Here is a 16771-nt window from a genome sequence, read left to right on the forward strand (position 1 = left end):
GTTACCAAACAACCTACTTTGGGAAAACATTGAACCAGGAGCCTGTATGACTAATTTATAGTTCTGGCAACTGCTAGAACTTCCCAGTGAAGTCATTATACCAGTCATGAGATCTGCCTTCTAGCTCAATGTGCGATCAACATGTATGATTCAGGAGGAGCTGCTGGTTGGTGAAACAAATTCAGAATCACTGCTAGAGTAACAAAAAGGAAAATCCATACTTTGTATAATCAAACAAACGTTTTATAAACTACCTCCCAAGTCATTCAAAATCACTTCCAAAATTATCTTAAACTGTTTATTTCTATCTCCTGCTTATTCACATCAGTAGACAATAGATCCCTGTTTTAGTTAATTTAACTGAAAGCTGTCTATGTGCTAACTCATATACCAGCTCATTTGTCAACATAGTTTCTTAACGTTATGCTCAGGTATGTTGAAATTTAGTAGTTAGTGACCTTTCTAAGTGATGTTTACTTAATTGTATTAATACGCACATTTCTAGACTACTTCTTACATTATGAAGGTTGGTATCGTGAAAAACAGCCAATTTCATGTTAACTTCCACCCCACCCCCATGACTCTGCCAGGCACCAGGATCCAAACACATCTGCCTTACTCACCTTCCTTGGGTTATCTCCTTGCAGGACAAGTGGCCACACCCAGGGTGTAGAGAAAACCGTCGCTTGGTCCTAGCTGGTTAACCCCACCCTTACACAACAAACATGTCAATGGGAGCAGTATCAGCTACTTTCTTGTAGGTGAATTCCCGTTTCTTGAAGTGGGGTTTCGGTTCCCTAATCTACACTTTTTTTTCCTACCAGTTTGGAGAAACAGCAGGGAAGGACTGGATTTGCAGGTATTGCTGGAGCCCGAGCGAAGCCCTGCCACCGTCACCTTGGGCTCCAGCCTCGCCTCTCTGGGCCTGGTGGTGAGGGGCTTCAGCAACAGGTGCCTGGTCTCCGCAGATGGTCCCACTCTGAACTCCAGATTTACAGACTGTTCTCGGGCCGTGATGAGGATTAAGACAATGCAACTAAGAGAACTCTGACTACAGAAGCACGATTTAATGCTCCACAACCCTGTAATAACCATGAACAAAAATAAAAAGCGGCTAGTCCACCAGGCACGGTGGTTCATGCCTGTAATCCTAGCACTTTGGGAGCCCGATGCAGGCAGATCTCTTGAGCCCAAGAGTTCAATAACAGCGTGGGTAACATAGCAAGACTCTGATCTATCAAAAAAAAAAAAATCCAAAAAATTAGACAGGGCACGGTGGCTCACACCTGTAATCCCAGCACTTTGGGAAGCCGAGGCAGGCAGATCACCTGAGGTCAGGAGTTCGAGACCAGCCTGACCAACATGGTGAAACCCCATCTGTACTAAAAAATACAAAAATTAGGTGGGCATGGTGGCACGCACCTGTAATCCCAGCTACTCAGGAAGCTGAGGCAGGAGAATCGCTTGAACCAGGGAGGCGGAGGTTGCAGTGAGCCACATCACGCCACTGGCCTTCAGCCTGGGTGGCAGAGAGAGACTCTGTCTCAAAAAATAAATACAAAATTATTTGTATTTATACAGGTGCTCCACGCCTGTGGTCCCAGCTACTTGGGAGGCTGAGATGGGAGGATAACTTGGGCCCTGGAGGTTGAGGCTGCAGTGAGCGGTGATCGCACCACTGCACACCAGCCTGGGGGACAGAGCCAGATTTAGTCTCAAAAAAGCAAAAACAACTGGCCAGTGTATGAGGGGCTCACGTTTTTTGTTTGTCTGTTTGTTGAGACAGAGTCTCGCTCTGTCACCAGGCTGCAGTGCAGTGGGGTAATCTCGGCTCACTGCAATCTCTGCCTCCTAGGTTCAAGCAAATTATCTGCCTCAGCCTCCCAAGTAGCTGGGATTGCAGGCGCCCGCCACCACGCCCGGCTAATTTTTTTGTATTTTTAGTAGAGACGGGGTTTCACCATCTTGGCCAGGCTGGTCTTGAACTCCTGACCTCGTGATCCACCCAGCCTCGGCCTCCCAAAGTGCTGCGATTACAGACGTGAGCCCCTGCGCCCCACCAGGGGCGTTTTTTTTTCTTTAAACATGGAGACAGGGAACTGTCCTTCACAATCACCACCAGCTGTCACGACATCAGGTGCCGCGCCGTCCTGCTTCTGAGGCACGGCGGCCCACTTTGGGAGGCCGAGGCTGGTGGATTACCTGAGGTCAGGAGTTTGAGATCAGCCTGACCAAAATGGTGAAACCCGGTCTCTACTAAAAATACAAAAAATTAGCCAGACGTGGTGGCGCATGCCAGTAATCCCAGCTACTTGGGAGGCTGAGGCAGGAGAATCGCTTGAACCCTGGAGGCGAGGTTGCGGTGAGCCGAGATCGCGCCATTGCACTCCAGCCTGGGAAACAAGAGCGAAATTCCGTCTCAGGAAAAAAAAGAAAAAAATTTAAAAAAAGGAAAAAAAACAAAGACCCCTCTTTTTCTCGCCGGAAATACCCTCTTGCAGGAAGGCGCGCCTGTGCGGTGCACGCACACTCAGTTACTTAGCAACGTCGGGGCTAAACCACCCAAGGCGGGGCCCAGCAACAACAGAGCCACCGCGTCCCCCACCAATCAGCACCGACCTCGCCTTCGCAGGCCTAACCAATCAGTGCTGGCGCTGCAAGAAAGTTTCCAGAGCTTTCGAGGAAGGGTTCTCTAACTCGAATTCATCCGCCCGATAATTTTCTTATATTTTCCTAAAGAAGGAAGAGAAGCGCATAGAGGAGATGGGACATAATTTGTTAGGATCCTTTCTTACGCTATGGGAATTTGGGGCTCAATTGAAAAGCCTAATCTGCATCTGGGGAGGTTGGGCGCGGCGAACTACTTTTTTCAGTGGCGCACGGAGACGGCGTCTACGTAAGCAGTGGTATGTGACGCAATACACCTTGCATAAATTTGCGCTCTGCCAAACCGGAGCATTCAGGAGCAACTGGCTTTGTTGGGTGAGGTTGCGGTGTTCGTGTGGCTGGACGTGATTGGTGATTTGCAGCATCCTCGTATCCGCTAACAGGTACTGGCCCACAGCTGTAAAGACCTGCGGGAGCGTGAGAGGGGGGAATGAGTGAGGTCAAGCTGGAGGCTTCTTGGGGTTGGGTGGGCCGCTGAGGGGAGGGCGAGGTAACGCGACGCCGGGCCTTTCTGGGAGAGTGGGCCTTGTTGACCTAAGGGGGGCGAGGGCAGTCGGCACGCGCATGCCGACGGAAACTAATGGATGCTTAACCTACAGGGATTCCGTCGCGTTTACTTGGGGGGGAAGGCGGAAAAGAGGTAGTTTGTGTGGCTTCTGGAAACCTTAAATTTGGAATCCCGGTATGAGAACGGTGTCCCTTCTTGTGTTTCAGTGGGATTTTTACTTCTCGAGCCTTGTGGGTTCGGTTTTGTTTTCAGTTTACCTAACACCGTGCTTAGGTTTGAGGCAGGTTAGAGTTCGGTTGAGGGAGTTGGAATATCCGGAACAGTTAGTGGAGAAAGTTGTGGACGGTTGGTTAGAGAGCGCTCTGTATTCTCCGCTGTTGACGTTGAAACCTTGAGTGACGAATTTCGTATTAAGTGACTTAGCCTCGTAAAAATCAGGGGAGGTTTGCGGAATGTTAACGTGTTTAAGGCATTTTGAAGGAGTAGTTGCTAACTTTGAAGCATATTAGATGTAAAAGCAAGAAATACAATGATCCTGAGATGACACGCTTGTGTTTTACTTTTAAACTAGGTCAAAATGCAGATCTTCGTGAAAACCCTTACCGGCAAGACCATCACCCTAGAAGTGGAGCCCAGTGACACCATCGAAAATGTGAAGGCCAAAATCCAGGATAAAGAAGACATTCCCCGCGACCAGCAGAGGCTCATCTTTGCAGGCAAGTAGCTGGAAGATGGCCGCACTCTTTCTGACTACAACATCCAGAAAGAGTCGACCCTGCACCTGGTCCTGCGTCTGAGAGGTGGTATGCAGATCTTCGTGAAGACCCTGACCGGCAAGACTATCACCCTGGAAGTGGAGCCCAGTGACACCATCGAAAATGTGAAGGCCAAGATCCAGGATAAAGAAGGCATCCCCCCCGACCAGCAGAGGCTCATCTTTGCAGGCAAGCAGCTGGAAGATGGCGGTACTCTTTCTGACTGCAACATCCAGAAGGAGTCGACCTTGCACCTGGTCCTGCGTCTGAGAGGTGGTATGCAGATCTTTGTGAAGACCCTGACCGGCAAGACCATTACCCTGGAGGTGGAGCCCAGTGACACCATCAAAAATGTGAAAGCCAAGATCCAGGATAAAGAAGGCATCCCCCCCGATCAGCAGAGGCTCATCTTTGCAGGCAAGCAGCTGGAAGATGGCCGCACTCTTTCTGACTACAACATCCAGAAAGAGTCGACCCTGCACCTGGTCCTGCGCCTGAGGGGTGGCTGTTAATTCTTCAGTCTTGCATTAGCAGTGCCTATTGATGGCATTACTCTGCACTATAGCCATTTGCCCCAACTTAAGTTTAGAAATTACAAGTTTCAGTAATAGCTGAACCTGTTCAAAATGTTGATAAAGGTTTCGTTGAATGGTAGCATACTTGGTGTTTTGTCATGGGATTCTCTAGTGATGTGTGGGTACACTTAAAACTGGTGAAAATGTCTAGGGAGGGATTTAATTTTGAGATTGGTAATGTGCCCAAAGTTAAGTCACTTGACTCTTGTATACACTTGGGTGGGCTGAGGGATAAGAGCCTTCTTTGCTGTAAGTCATTACAAGTTGGGATCCTGGACTAATGGCAAACTTCTGAAGCTTGAATTTAAAGTCTGTTGGGAGGCTGAGGCGGGTGGATCACGAGGTCAAGAGATCCAGACCATCCTGGCCAACATGGTGAAATCCTGTCTCTACTAAAAAAAATTAACTGGACATGGTGTCACCTGCCTGTAGTCCCAGCTACTCAGGAGGCTGAGGCAGGAGAATCACTTGAACCTGGGAGGCAGAGGTTGCAATGAGCTGAGATGGTGCCACTGCACCCCAGCCTGGAGACAGAGCAAGACTCCATCTCAAAAAGTTGGATATGCAGGCTTTTTTAAAGATGGTCTTGCTCTGTAGTCCAGACTGGTATATAGTGGCACAATGACAGCTCACTGTATCATTCCTGGGCTCAAGTGATTGCAGGCATTTTCTTTACAAATATGCCTGCCTAGACCTAATCAAAGATTGCTGGAGAAACAAAGTTTTGATTGAGGCTGCTTGAATAGTGGTAACGTAACTGCTTTCAATTCTGTAATTATTGGGTGACTATGAGCTGTGTGTTTATTGCTCTGTAGTGTAGTAACACCGAAGTGTTTAACCTGGGTGGTAGTATGGGACCGTAATCTTGTCTGTTTGCTGTATATGTTTTAACTGATGAGCCAAGAAGCAGTTAATCACTGAGTATGGAAGAAGACTGGCTGAGGAGAAAGATGGCTTGCAGGTACTTAATATTTAAAACGGTATCCTGATCTAAGACAGTCTTCCTGATCTTGATGAGTTAGGTGGCAAATTAAAGTGGTTCATCACACAGTTTTTTTTTTTTTTCTGAGACAGAGTCTCACTCTGGTGCCCCAGGCTAGAATGCAGTGGTGCGATCTCGGCTCACTGCAACCTCCGCCTCCCAGGTTGAAGCAGTTCTCCTGCCTCAGCCCCCCACGTAGCTGGGACTACAGGGGCACACCGGCTAATTTTTGTATTTTCAGTAGAGATGGGGTTTTACCATGTTGACCAAGCTGGTCTCAAAATTCCTGGCCTCAAGTGATCCGCCCACCTTGGCCTCCCAAAGTGCTGGGTTTACAGGCATGAGCCACCACTCCCGGCCACGCTGTTGTTTCTTAATGACTAACAGCTTAACTTTATTGTGAAAAGATTGCAGCAACAAATGAGATTTTATCTGTATTTGGTAAAAATGCTTATCCTTTTCTAAGTCTGGCAACATAAGCAGTTTTTAGGCTTCTATGCCAATGGACACTAGGCAGTAATACATGCACAGTGCTAATAGAAAATATTTGAGGGAGTAAGGGTGTAGTAAGGAAGTTCTCAATCTTCCTGTTTCACTAACTTCTGTAATACAACTTCAGTAGATGTGATTCTCATCTTGGCACAAAATTGGGAGTAGTGTGGGGAGCGGTGTTTAGTTTTTTTTTTTTTCAGGTTTATAGTAGGGAAATAACGTTTTCTGGTACTAAAACTGGCGTGGTAAGTGCATACTTAGGGTAAGGACTTTAAATCACTGGCCAGTTAATCTCTAATTAGTGGTTTGGCATGGAAGAAGTACCCATGGGTATATTACACAGATGCAGGAATAGCATATCTAGAAATAAGCCTTTGATATTCATAGTGTACCTAAGAATGGTTTCACACACAATTTTAGGTAATCTGCCTTAGGCACTCTGGTTTTACCGTTTTTTGCCCACAGTTCCTCGCTCATAACTTCCATAGCCATTGTTAGAGTCATGTTGGGTGTGTTAGGCCACAGGAAACCCACTTAACTTCTGCCCTTTTACCTTCCCTAAGACAGGACTCATAATCTTCCCCTACCTTTCTGAGTCCTAAGACTCCCATTTCAGAGAGGTTTCTGTCCTATACCCTGGGGAAAGGAATGCTGTCATCGTGAAGCCTCCTTAGAAAACCAAGAGGACTGAGTTTGGATATCTGAACACATGGAGGTTCCTGGAGGATGGCACACCCAAGCAAGGCATTAAAGCTTTGCACCACTTCCCCTATACCTTGTCCTATGCATCTCTTCATCTGAGTCCTTTGTAATATCTTTATAATAAACCAGTAAACGTGGCCAGGCGTGGTGGCTTATGCCTATAATCCCAGCACTTTGGGAGGTGGAGGTGGGTGGATCACTTGAGGCTAGAGCTTGAGGCCAGACTGGGCAATGGGCTCTTTACAAAAAAAAAAAAAAAAAAAAAATTTAGATCGGCATCGTGGCATATACCTGTAGTCCTAGCTACTTGGGAAGCTGAGGTGGAAGGATTGCTTGAGTCCAGGAGTTCCAGGCCAGCCTAACACAGCAAGATCTTGTCACTAAAAACCTAGCTCTTCAAACCTGGAAAATTAAAACGTTTCACTGAATACCTAAAAACTATTATCTGGGGCAATAGGGCTTAAAATATTGTGCTGTTATTTCTCCCAAAGTGCCACTGTCTGACACGATAGGCTCATAGGTCTGTAGTCTGGTGAATCCTTCAGAAGAAGATTCAGCTATTGCTCTTTAGTTCTCTTTTGGAATCTCTTATTTTCCATAGAGATCCCCCTCTAAGTAATTCATGGATCTCAGCAAATTCACTCTGCACACAAATGAATTTGAGCAATTTTGAGACAGAGTCTTGCTCTGTAGCCCAAGCCAGAGTGCAGTGGCACAATCTTGGCTCACTGCAACCTCCATCTCCCAGGTTCAAGTGATTCTTGGGCCTCAGCCTCCTGAGTAGCTGGGATTACAAGAGTGGTCACCACACCCAGCTAATTTTTGTATTTTTAGTAGAGATGGAGTTTCACCATGTTGGCCAGGCTAGTCTTGAACTCCTGACTTCAGGTGATCCACCCGCCTCAGCCTCCCGAAGTGCTGGGATCACAGGTGTGAGCCACCGCACCTGGCCAGGGAAAGGCTCTTTAAATATGTGTTGGAGGCCTGGTCTATGGCCTGATGCCAGTCCAAAATAGTCCTTGTCAGCTCTCAGGTAAATAAAAATGAGAACAGCGGCCAGGTGCAATGACTCACACCTGTAATCCCAGCACTTTGGGAGGACAGGGAAGGGGGGTGGGTTGGGGGGGGAAAACAGATCATGAGGCCAGGAGTTCGAGACCAGCCTGACCAACATGGTGAAACCCCGTCTCTACTAAAAATACAAAAAATTAGCTGGGTGTGGTGTCACGCACCTGTAATCCCAGCTACCCAGGAGGGTGAGGCAGGAGAATTGCTTGAACTCGGGAGGTGGGGATTGCAGTGAGCTGATATGGCACCACTGCACTCCATCAGTGGATTTTACATAAAATTAAATGTATTCAACTTAAAAGACATGTCCTCTGTAAAAATGTTGTGGTCTAATGGTTTAGTGTGGCACTGGATACAAGACTTCTTGAGTCAAGTCTGGCTAACTACTTACTAGCTTGTAACGTTGGGCAACTAATTTATCCTGTCAGTACATCAAATTCCTCATTTATAAAAATTGGGTTAATTACACCTGTCTCAGAGTAGTTATAACCTATGAAGCACTTAAAATAATGTAAAAACTTGGCCAGGTGAGGTGGCTCATGCCTGAAGTCCCAACTACTTGGGAAACAAGCAGAATGGCTTGAGCCCAGGAATTCAGGGCTGCAGTGAGTTACCAGGTAATGCTACTGCACTGCACTCCAGCCTGGGCAACAGAATGAAACCATCTCTAAAAACAAAACAAAACCAAAAACCCCACACACTTGCATAGTGCTTAATATGCTATTTTTTGTAATAAAATTACCAATCAAGATGAGATGATAGGCTGGGTGCTGTGGCTCACACCTGTGTGATCTCAGCACTTTAGGAGCCCAAGGTGGGAGGATTGCTTGAACCTGGTAGTTTGAGATCAGCCTGGGCAACAAAGTAAGAACTCATCTCTACAAAAAATAAAATAAAATAAAAGGCGGGAGGATCACTGCAATGAGGTTAATGCTGCAATGAGCTGTGATCTTGCCACTGCACTCCAGCCTCGGTGATGGGAGTGAGAACCTATCTCAAAAAAAAAAAAAAAGATGATAATGCAATAAGTAAACTGAATGAAGGTGATAGGAACTTCGTGGGGCAATATCCAATAGAGGAAAAAATGCTATAGGAAAAAATATGCCTAAGCAGAAAGACAGGTGGGCCACTGTTAACAATGGTTGCTTCAAGAGAATAGAGGAGTAGTTTTAAAGGGGGGCATATTTCAGCTCCTCTCTAGATATTCTTAAATCTGGCACCCACATAACATCAGCATTGTTCACAAGTACCCCATGTTTAAGAGCCAGCAATGTAACTCAGCCCTGAAGTCAGACTGTTTCTGGATAGAGTAGACATTTTGCACAAGTCTCTGGTTCGATCTCTATCACTCCTATAGGGCCTCTAGAAACTTTATCTCATGAGACTTCCTGAACCTCGACACACTTCATTTTAGCTATACTTTATTCATTCCTCAAAGAATCTGAGCAGGCAAGCCATGGCTCTATTTTAATCAGGCCCAGCTAACTCTAAATGGAAGCTTTAGATACATGTTGGGTTCTGGGAAAGGATCTTGTACTTAGTGCAGCAATAATTAGTTACATAAGCACTTACTTTTCTTAGTCTGACAATAAGTACTTAGTTTCCTCAGTGCAACAGGAAAGTGGGTTTTGAGGTTTTTCCTTCTTTCATACTTTTTTCTTATCTTTCTTTTTTTGTTTTTGTTTTTGTTTTTGAGGCAGAGCCTCTCTCTGTCACCCAGGCTGGAGAGCGGTGGTGCGATCTCGGTTCACTGCAACCTCCACCTCATGGGTTCAAGCGATTTTCCTGCCTCAGCCTCCTGAGTAGCTGAGTTTTATACTTTCTTAATCTCCCACTTTCTTTTTTTTTTTTTTTTTGAGATGGAGTCTTGCTCTTGTCACCCAGGCTGGAGTGCAGTGGCGCGATCTCGGCTCACTGTAACTTCCGCCTCCCCGGTTCAAGCGATTCTCCTGTCTCAGCCTCCCATGTAGCTGGGATTACCGGTGCCGACAGCCACGCCCAGCTAATTTCTGTATTTTTAGTAGAAACGGGGTTTCATCATGTTGGTCAGGCTGGTGTCGAACTCCTGACCTCCGCTGATTTGCCAACCTCGGCCTCCCAAAGTGTTGGGATTACAAGCGTGAGCCACCGTGCCCAGCTGATCTCCCACTTTTTTTTTTTCTTTTTTGAGAAGGAGTTTCACTCTTGTTGCCCGGGCTGGAGTGCAATGGCATGATCTTGCCTCACCGCAACCTCCACCTCCCAGGTTCAAGTGATTCTTCTGTCTCAGCCTCCTGAGTAGCTGGGATTACAGGCATGCACCACCACACCCAGCTAATTTTGTATTTTTAGGAGAGACAGGGTTTCACCATTTTGGTCAGGCTGGTCTCAAACTCCTGACCTCAGGTGATCTGCCCGCCTCAGCCTCCCAAAGTGCTGGGATTATAGGCGTGAGCCACCGCACCTGGCCTCCCACTTTTTTTAATCATCAAAAGTTGGGTGGTGAAGTTCACTCTCCACCAGTAGGTCCCAGCCAGCTCCTATAAAATTCTAAAACCTATTCTAACCACACAACACTAACCAAGGCCCCTTTTAAGAAATACTACTATCTTCAGAAATTTCTGACGTCATTGTTTCCCCAAACTTACCTTCCAAACATTACAACCAGTATGAAAAAGGATGCTGTGATCACAAGGAGCTTGGGAAGTTATCCATTATCTCCCTCCTGAAGACCTACAATGTCCTACAATTGTACATTAGCATATTTAAGTCTCCAAGGAGTTCTACCTTATAGGAACTGGTTTAACATTGTTTAACCCAGTGTTTTCCAATTTTCAATTTCACTTATGTTTCACTTTTTTTTTTTTTTTTTTTTGAAACGGAGTTTTGCTCTTGTTACACAGGCTGGAGTCCAATGGTGCCATCTCAGCTCACGGCAACCTCCACCTCCCAGGTTCAAGAGTGATTCTCCTGCTTCAGCCTCCCGAGTAACTGGGATTACAGGCATGAGCCACCACACCTAGCTAATTTTGTATTTTTAGTAGAGACTGGGTTTCTCCTTGTTAGTCAGGCTGGTCTTGAACTCCCGACCTAAGGTGATCCACCCGCCTCGGCTTCCCAAAGTGCTGGGATTACAGGCGTGAGCCACCGCGCGCGGCCTCACTTTTTTTTTTGGTGGGTGAGACAAAGTCTTGGTCTGTCACCCAAACTGAAGTACAGTGGCACGATCTCGCCTCACTGCAACCTCTGCCTCACAGGTTCAAGAGATTCTCCTGCCTCACCCTCCTGAGTAGCTGGGATTACAGGCATGTGTCACCATGCCTGGCTAATTTTTGCATTTTTAGTAGAGACAGGGTTTCACCAGTTTGGCCAGGCTGGTCTTGAATTCCTGGCCTCAAATGATCTACCCGCTTTGACCTCTCAAAATGTTGGGATTACAGGTGTGAGCCATCGCATCTGGCAATGATTTTTTTTCTTTGTCCCCAAGGCTGGAGTGCAGTGGCGTGATCTCAGCTCACTGCAACCTCCACCTCCCAGGTTCATGTGCTTCTAACAAGAGGTGACATATTATTATTAACGAATGATAATAGTTAACTCTTATTTATGCTTACCCTGCAATACGCATTATTCTAAGATTTTACATGCACTGGCTTATTTGATTTTCACAACTATCCACCCACTTAGGCACACAGAGCTGGGGTTTGAGCCAAGGCAGGCTGGCTCCAGAGTTCTTGCTCTTAATGCTTCAAGATAAGATCTCCTGAAAGAATAAGCAGAAGACAGTCACAAAAGGATCTGGAAAACAACATTCCAGAAAATGGACTAAGCAAGGCTCAAGTTTCTGAGGCTAGTTGGCACTGAGATATTTAGAGATCCACCTACCTCAGCCTCCCAGGTAGCTGGGACTACAGGTGCGCACCACCACGCACAGCTAATTTTTGTATTTTTAGTAGAGATAGGGTTTCACCATGTTGGCCAGGATGGTCTCAATCTCTTGACCTTGTGATCCACCCGCCTTGCCTCCCAAAGTGCTGGGATTACAGGTGTGAGCCACTGCGCCTGGCCATCACTTTCTTTTTCAATGACTTAACATTTCTCATACTTTGAGAAACAGTGTTCAAGCCATGCCCTGTCTCCTGTCTCCGTATCTAGTACTGCTGATTGTGCTTGGTTCTAGGCATCTTTCGATGATAGAAACATGCTGCTGTGAATTCCAGGCAGGCTGCACACTGGGCTTGGATCTTCTACTTTTAAAATAGAACAATACAGGCTGGGCACGGTGGTTCACACCTGTAATCCCAGCACTTTGGGAGGATGAGGTAGGTGGATCATCTGAGGTCAGGAGTTCGCTACCAGCCTGGCCAACATAGTGAAACCCCGTCTGTACTAAAAATACAAAAATTAGCTGGGCATGGCGCCGGGCACCTGTAATCCCAGCTACTCAGGAGGCTGAGGCAGGGGAATCACTGGAACTCGGGTGGCAGTGAGATCCCGCCACTGCACTCCAGCCTGGGTGGCAGAGTGAGACTCTGTCTCAAAAGAAAAGAAAAGAAAAAAGCATGAAAAAAGGAAAAGCAAGACTCCATCTAAAAAAAAATAGAACAATTCAGATGTTGAGGGGGAGGAAGTCTTGGTCTGTCCCCCCAAGCTGAAGTACAGTGGTGCAATCTTGGCTCACTGCAACCTCCACCTGCCAGGTTCTGAGGCGGAAAATTAAAGAAAAATAAAATTTAAAAGAAAGAGAAATAAGTTTTCCTGTATTAGGCTGACTTGTGCAGCAACAGGCACAGCCCAGACCCAGGAAAAGTCTTGATAATATTATCTAATGTGCTCTGGAGACTCTCCCAGCACTCCCTCAACATTGGGAGAAGAAAAACAAATTTTCCTTTGTTTTATGGAATGAGTTTATAGATTCTTGTTCTCTGTAACTAATGACTTCAAGTATTCTGTTTTATCTAAGAAGTACAATGAAGGTCACAAGAAGCCTGAGTAGGCCTGAACTACAGCTGCCTGGGCACCACAGTGAAGGTTATAGGATAAGCCTGTGCCCAGACAAACCTAGATAACGGACATCTGGGTTGCTTGGCGACAGTCATGTGCAATCTTGTCTTTGTCCTGCCTCTGTATCCCTGATTTCATGCCACTGTAACCTTGCTTCAAGCTAGCCCACCCCCTTTTCTGAAGTGTGTGTAAAAGTCAGGTGCTGTCTTTATTCCAGGCCCAGTCCTTTAGATATGAGTCAGCCGGGCCTGAGTGCACTCAATATTCTCCTGCTTCAACCCGAGGTCTCTCTCGTCGTCCTGAATCCCGCAACAGTTCAAGCACTTCTCCTGCCTCAGCCTTCTGAGTGGCTGGGACTACAGGTGTGTGCCACCATGCCCAGCTAATTTTTGTATTTTTAGTAGAGACAGGGTTTCACCATGTTAGTCAGGCTGGTCTTGAACTCCTGACCTCAGGTGATCCACCTGCCTCGGCCTTCCAAAGTGCTGGGATTACAGGTGTGAGGCACTGCACCTGGCCAATTTTTTGTATTTTTAGTAGTGATGGGGTTTCACTGTGTTAGCCAGGATGGTCTCAATATCCTGACCTCATGATCCGCCTGCCTTGGCCTCCCAAAGTGTTGGGATTATAGGCGTGAGCCACCATGCCCAGTTTATAGATTATCTTAATCAGTTGCTACTTTGCTGCAGCTTGTCTTTAAGCATATGTTACCAGACAAATTAACAGACAAATTTTGACATGGAATTTTTTTTTTTTTTTTTTTTTTTGAGACAGAGTCTCACTCTGTCACCCAGGGTAGAGTGTAGTGGCATGATCTCAGCTCATTGCCACCTCTGCCTCCCAGGTTCAATGGATTTTCCTGCTTCAGCCCCCTGAATAGCTGGGATACAGGCGCACGCCACCACACCTGGCTAATTTTTGTATTTTTAATAGAGATGGGGTTTCATCATGTTGGCCAGGATAGTCTCGATCTCTTGACGTCGTGATCCACCCACCTTGGCCTCCCAAAGTGCTGGGATTACAGGCATGAGCCACCGTGCCTGGCACACACCTGGCTAATTTTTGTATTTTTTAGTGTAGACGGGGTTTCACCATATTGGCCAGGCTGGTCTCGAACTGTTGACCTCGTGATCCGCCCACCTCAGCCTCCCAAAGCACTGGGATTACAGGAGGGAACCACCGTAACAGGCCTGGACATGGAATTTTAAAAAATTATCTAATTCGTTGCTTGCTTCTTTTTGAAACAGAGTCTCACTCTATTGCCCAGGCTGGAGTACAATGGTGCAATCTTGGCTCACTGCAACCTCTGCCCTTTTTTGAGGCAGAGTCTCACTCTTCACCCAGGCTGGAGTGCAGTGGCATGATCTCGGCTCACTGCAACCTCTGCTTCCAAGGGTCAAGTAATTCTCATGCCTCAGCTTCTGGAGTAGCTGGGATTACAGGTGTGCACCACCACGCCCACCTAATTTTTTTTTTTTTTGAGACGGAGTCTCGCTCTGTCATCCAGGCTGGAGTGTGGTGGCATGATCTTGGCTCACTGTAACCTCCACCTCCTGGGTTCAGTGATTCTCTTACCTCACCCTCCCAAGCAGCTGGGATGACAGGCGCACATCACCATGTCCAGCTAATTTTTTGTGCTTTTAGTAGAGATGGGGTTTCACCATGATGCCCAAGCTGGTTTCTAACTCCGGACCTCAAGCAATGCACCCGCCTTGGCCTCTCAAAGTGCTAGGATTACAGCATGAGCCACCGCACCCTGCCTAATTTTTGTATTTTTAGTAGAGACAGGGTTTCACCATGTTTGGCCAGGCTGGTCTCGAACTCCTGACCTCGGGTGATTAGCGCCTCTCTTACAGGCCTGAGCCACTCTGCCCAACCCTGGTTTGGTTTTGTTTTTTCAAAACAGGGTCTCACTCTGTTGCCCAGGTTGGAGTGCACTGGCCCAATCTCTGCTAATTGCAACCTCTACCTCCCGGGTTCGAGTGACTCTTCTGCCTTAGCTTCCCAAATAGCTGGGATTATTGGTGCCCCCAACCATGCTCTGCTTTTCATATTTTTAGTACAGATGGGGTTTCACCATGTTGGCCAGGCTGGTCTCAAACTCTTGACCTCAAGTGTTCCGTCCCCCACAAAGTGCTGCGTTTACAGGCATGAGCCACCGTGACCAGCCTGATTGGTTTTGTAAAATACAAAAGTGATACAAGCTCTTGATAAAAATACATTTAGTGGTATATAAGAGTATCCAGTAGGCTGGGCACGTGGCTCACACCTGTAATCCCAGCACTCTGGGAGTCCAACGCTGGTGGATCACTTGAGGTCAGGAATTCAAGACCAGCCTGGCCAACGTGGTGAAACCCTGTCTCTACTAAAAATACAAAAATTAGCCAGGAGTGGTGGTGCATGCCCATAGTCCTAGCTACTAGGGAGACTAGACTGAGGTAGGAGAATCGCTTGAACCTGGGAAGCGGAGATTGCAGTGAGCCAAGATCTTGCCATTACATTCCAGCCTGGCTGTCGCAAAAAAAAAAAAAAAAAAAGTATCCAGTAAAAACTCTCCTCTCACCTCTCCTTGTATCCCCAGAAGAAACCGTTTCATGAGTGTATATGTTTTCATTTATTTATTCATTCAACAAATATTAGGTGTTTGCTGTTTTTTAAAAAAATTTAATTTAAGTTTTTAGAGTCAGGGTCTCACTCTGTGGCCTGCCTGGAGTGCAGTGACACAATCATAGCTTACTACAGCCTTAAACTCCCGGGCTGAAGCGACCCTCACACCTTAGCCACCCGAGTAGCTAGGACTACAGGCACCTGCCACCACACCAGGCTAATTAAAAAACTTTTTCTTCTCCTTTTTTTTTTTTTTTTTTGAGATGGAGTCTCGCTCTGTCGCCCAGGCTGGAGTGCAGTGGCGTGATCTCGGCTCACTGCAACCTCCGCCTCCCGGTTTCAAGCAATTCCCTGCCTCAGCCTTCGGAGTAGCTGAGATTACAGGCGTCCGCCATCATGCCCGACTAATTTTGTGTATTTTTAGTAGAGACGGGGTGTCACCATCTTGGCCAGGCTGGTCTTGAACTCCTGACCTCAGGTGATCCACCCATCTCGGCCTCCCAAAGTGCTGAGATTACAGGAGTGAGCCACGGCACTGGGCTTTTTTTTTTTTTTTTTTTTTTTTTCTTTTTAGACTGAGTCTTGCTCTGTTGCCCAGACTGGAGTGCCTTGGTGCTATCTCGGCTCACTGCAAACTCCGCCTCCCGGGTTCATGCCATTCTCCGGCCTCAGCCTCCCAAGTAGCTGGGACTACAGGCGCCCACCACCACGCCCGGCTAATTTTTTTGTATTTTTAGTAGAGACGGGGGTTTCACCGTGTTAGCCAGGATGATCTCAATCTGCTGACTTTGTGATCCGCCCGCCTCGGCCTCCCAAAGTAGTGGGATTACAGGCGTGAGCCACCATGCCTAGCCGAGGCCTTTTTTTTTTTTTTTCTTTTAAAGAGATGGGGTCTCACTGAGCACTGTGGCTCACTTCTGTAATCCCCAGGACTTTGGGAGGCCGAGGTGAGGGGATCGCTTGAGCCCAGGAGTTGAGACCAGCCTGGACGACATAGCGAGACTTCGTTTCTGAAAAAAAAAGCAAGCATTTTGAACCCGGGAGGCGGAGGTTGCAGTGAGCCGAGATCGCGCCACCGCACTCCAGCCTGGGCGACAGAGCGAGACTCCTTCTCAAAAAAAAAAAACAAGCATTTGGCAGGCATGGTGGCGTAGGCCTGTGGTCCCAGCCACTCTGGAGGCTGAGGGTGGAGGATCGCTTGAGCCAGGGAGTTCGAGGCTGCAGTGAGCGGTGATCGCGCCACTGCACTCCATCCTGGGGGACAGAGCCAGAACTTGTCTCAAAAAAGCAAAAAACAAAAAACCGGCCAGTGTTTGAGGGGCGCGCGATTTTTAAGATGTGAGAGAGGGAATTGTGCTTCACCATCACCACCAGGTGTCGCGACATCGGGTGCCGCGCCGTGCCGCCTCTGAGGCGCAGTGGCCCTGCCTGAGAA

At 47.2% G+C, this 16771-nt stretch overlaps 1 pseudogene; it reads left to right on the plus strand.

Annotated features, from left to right (window-relative positions):
• The first annotated feature begins 3000 nt into the window (after positions 1–3000).
• Positions 3001–4584, plus strand: LOC134760473 (polyubiquitin-B-like; annotated as a pseudogene).
• The last annotated feature ends 12187 nt before the right edge of the window (positions 4585–16771 follow it).

The sequence above is a fragment of the Pongo abelii genome, chromosome 19, assembly GCF_028885655.2.
Source record: "Pongo abelii isolate AG06213 chromosome 19, NHGRI_mPonAbe1-v2.0_pri, whole genome shotgun sequence".
Lineage (NCBI taxonomy): Eukaryota > Metazoa > Chordata > Mammalia > Primates > Hominidae > Pongo > Pongo abelii.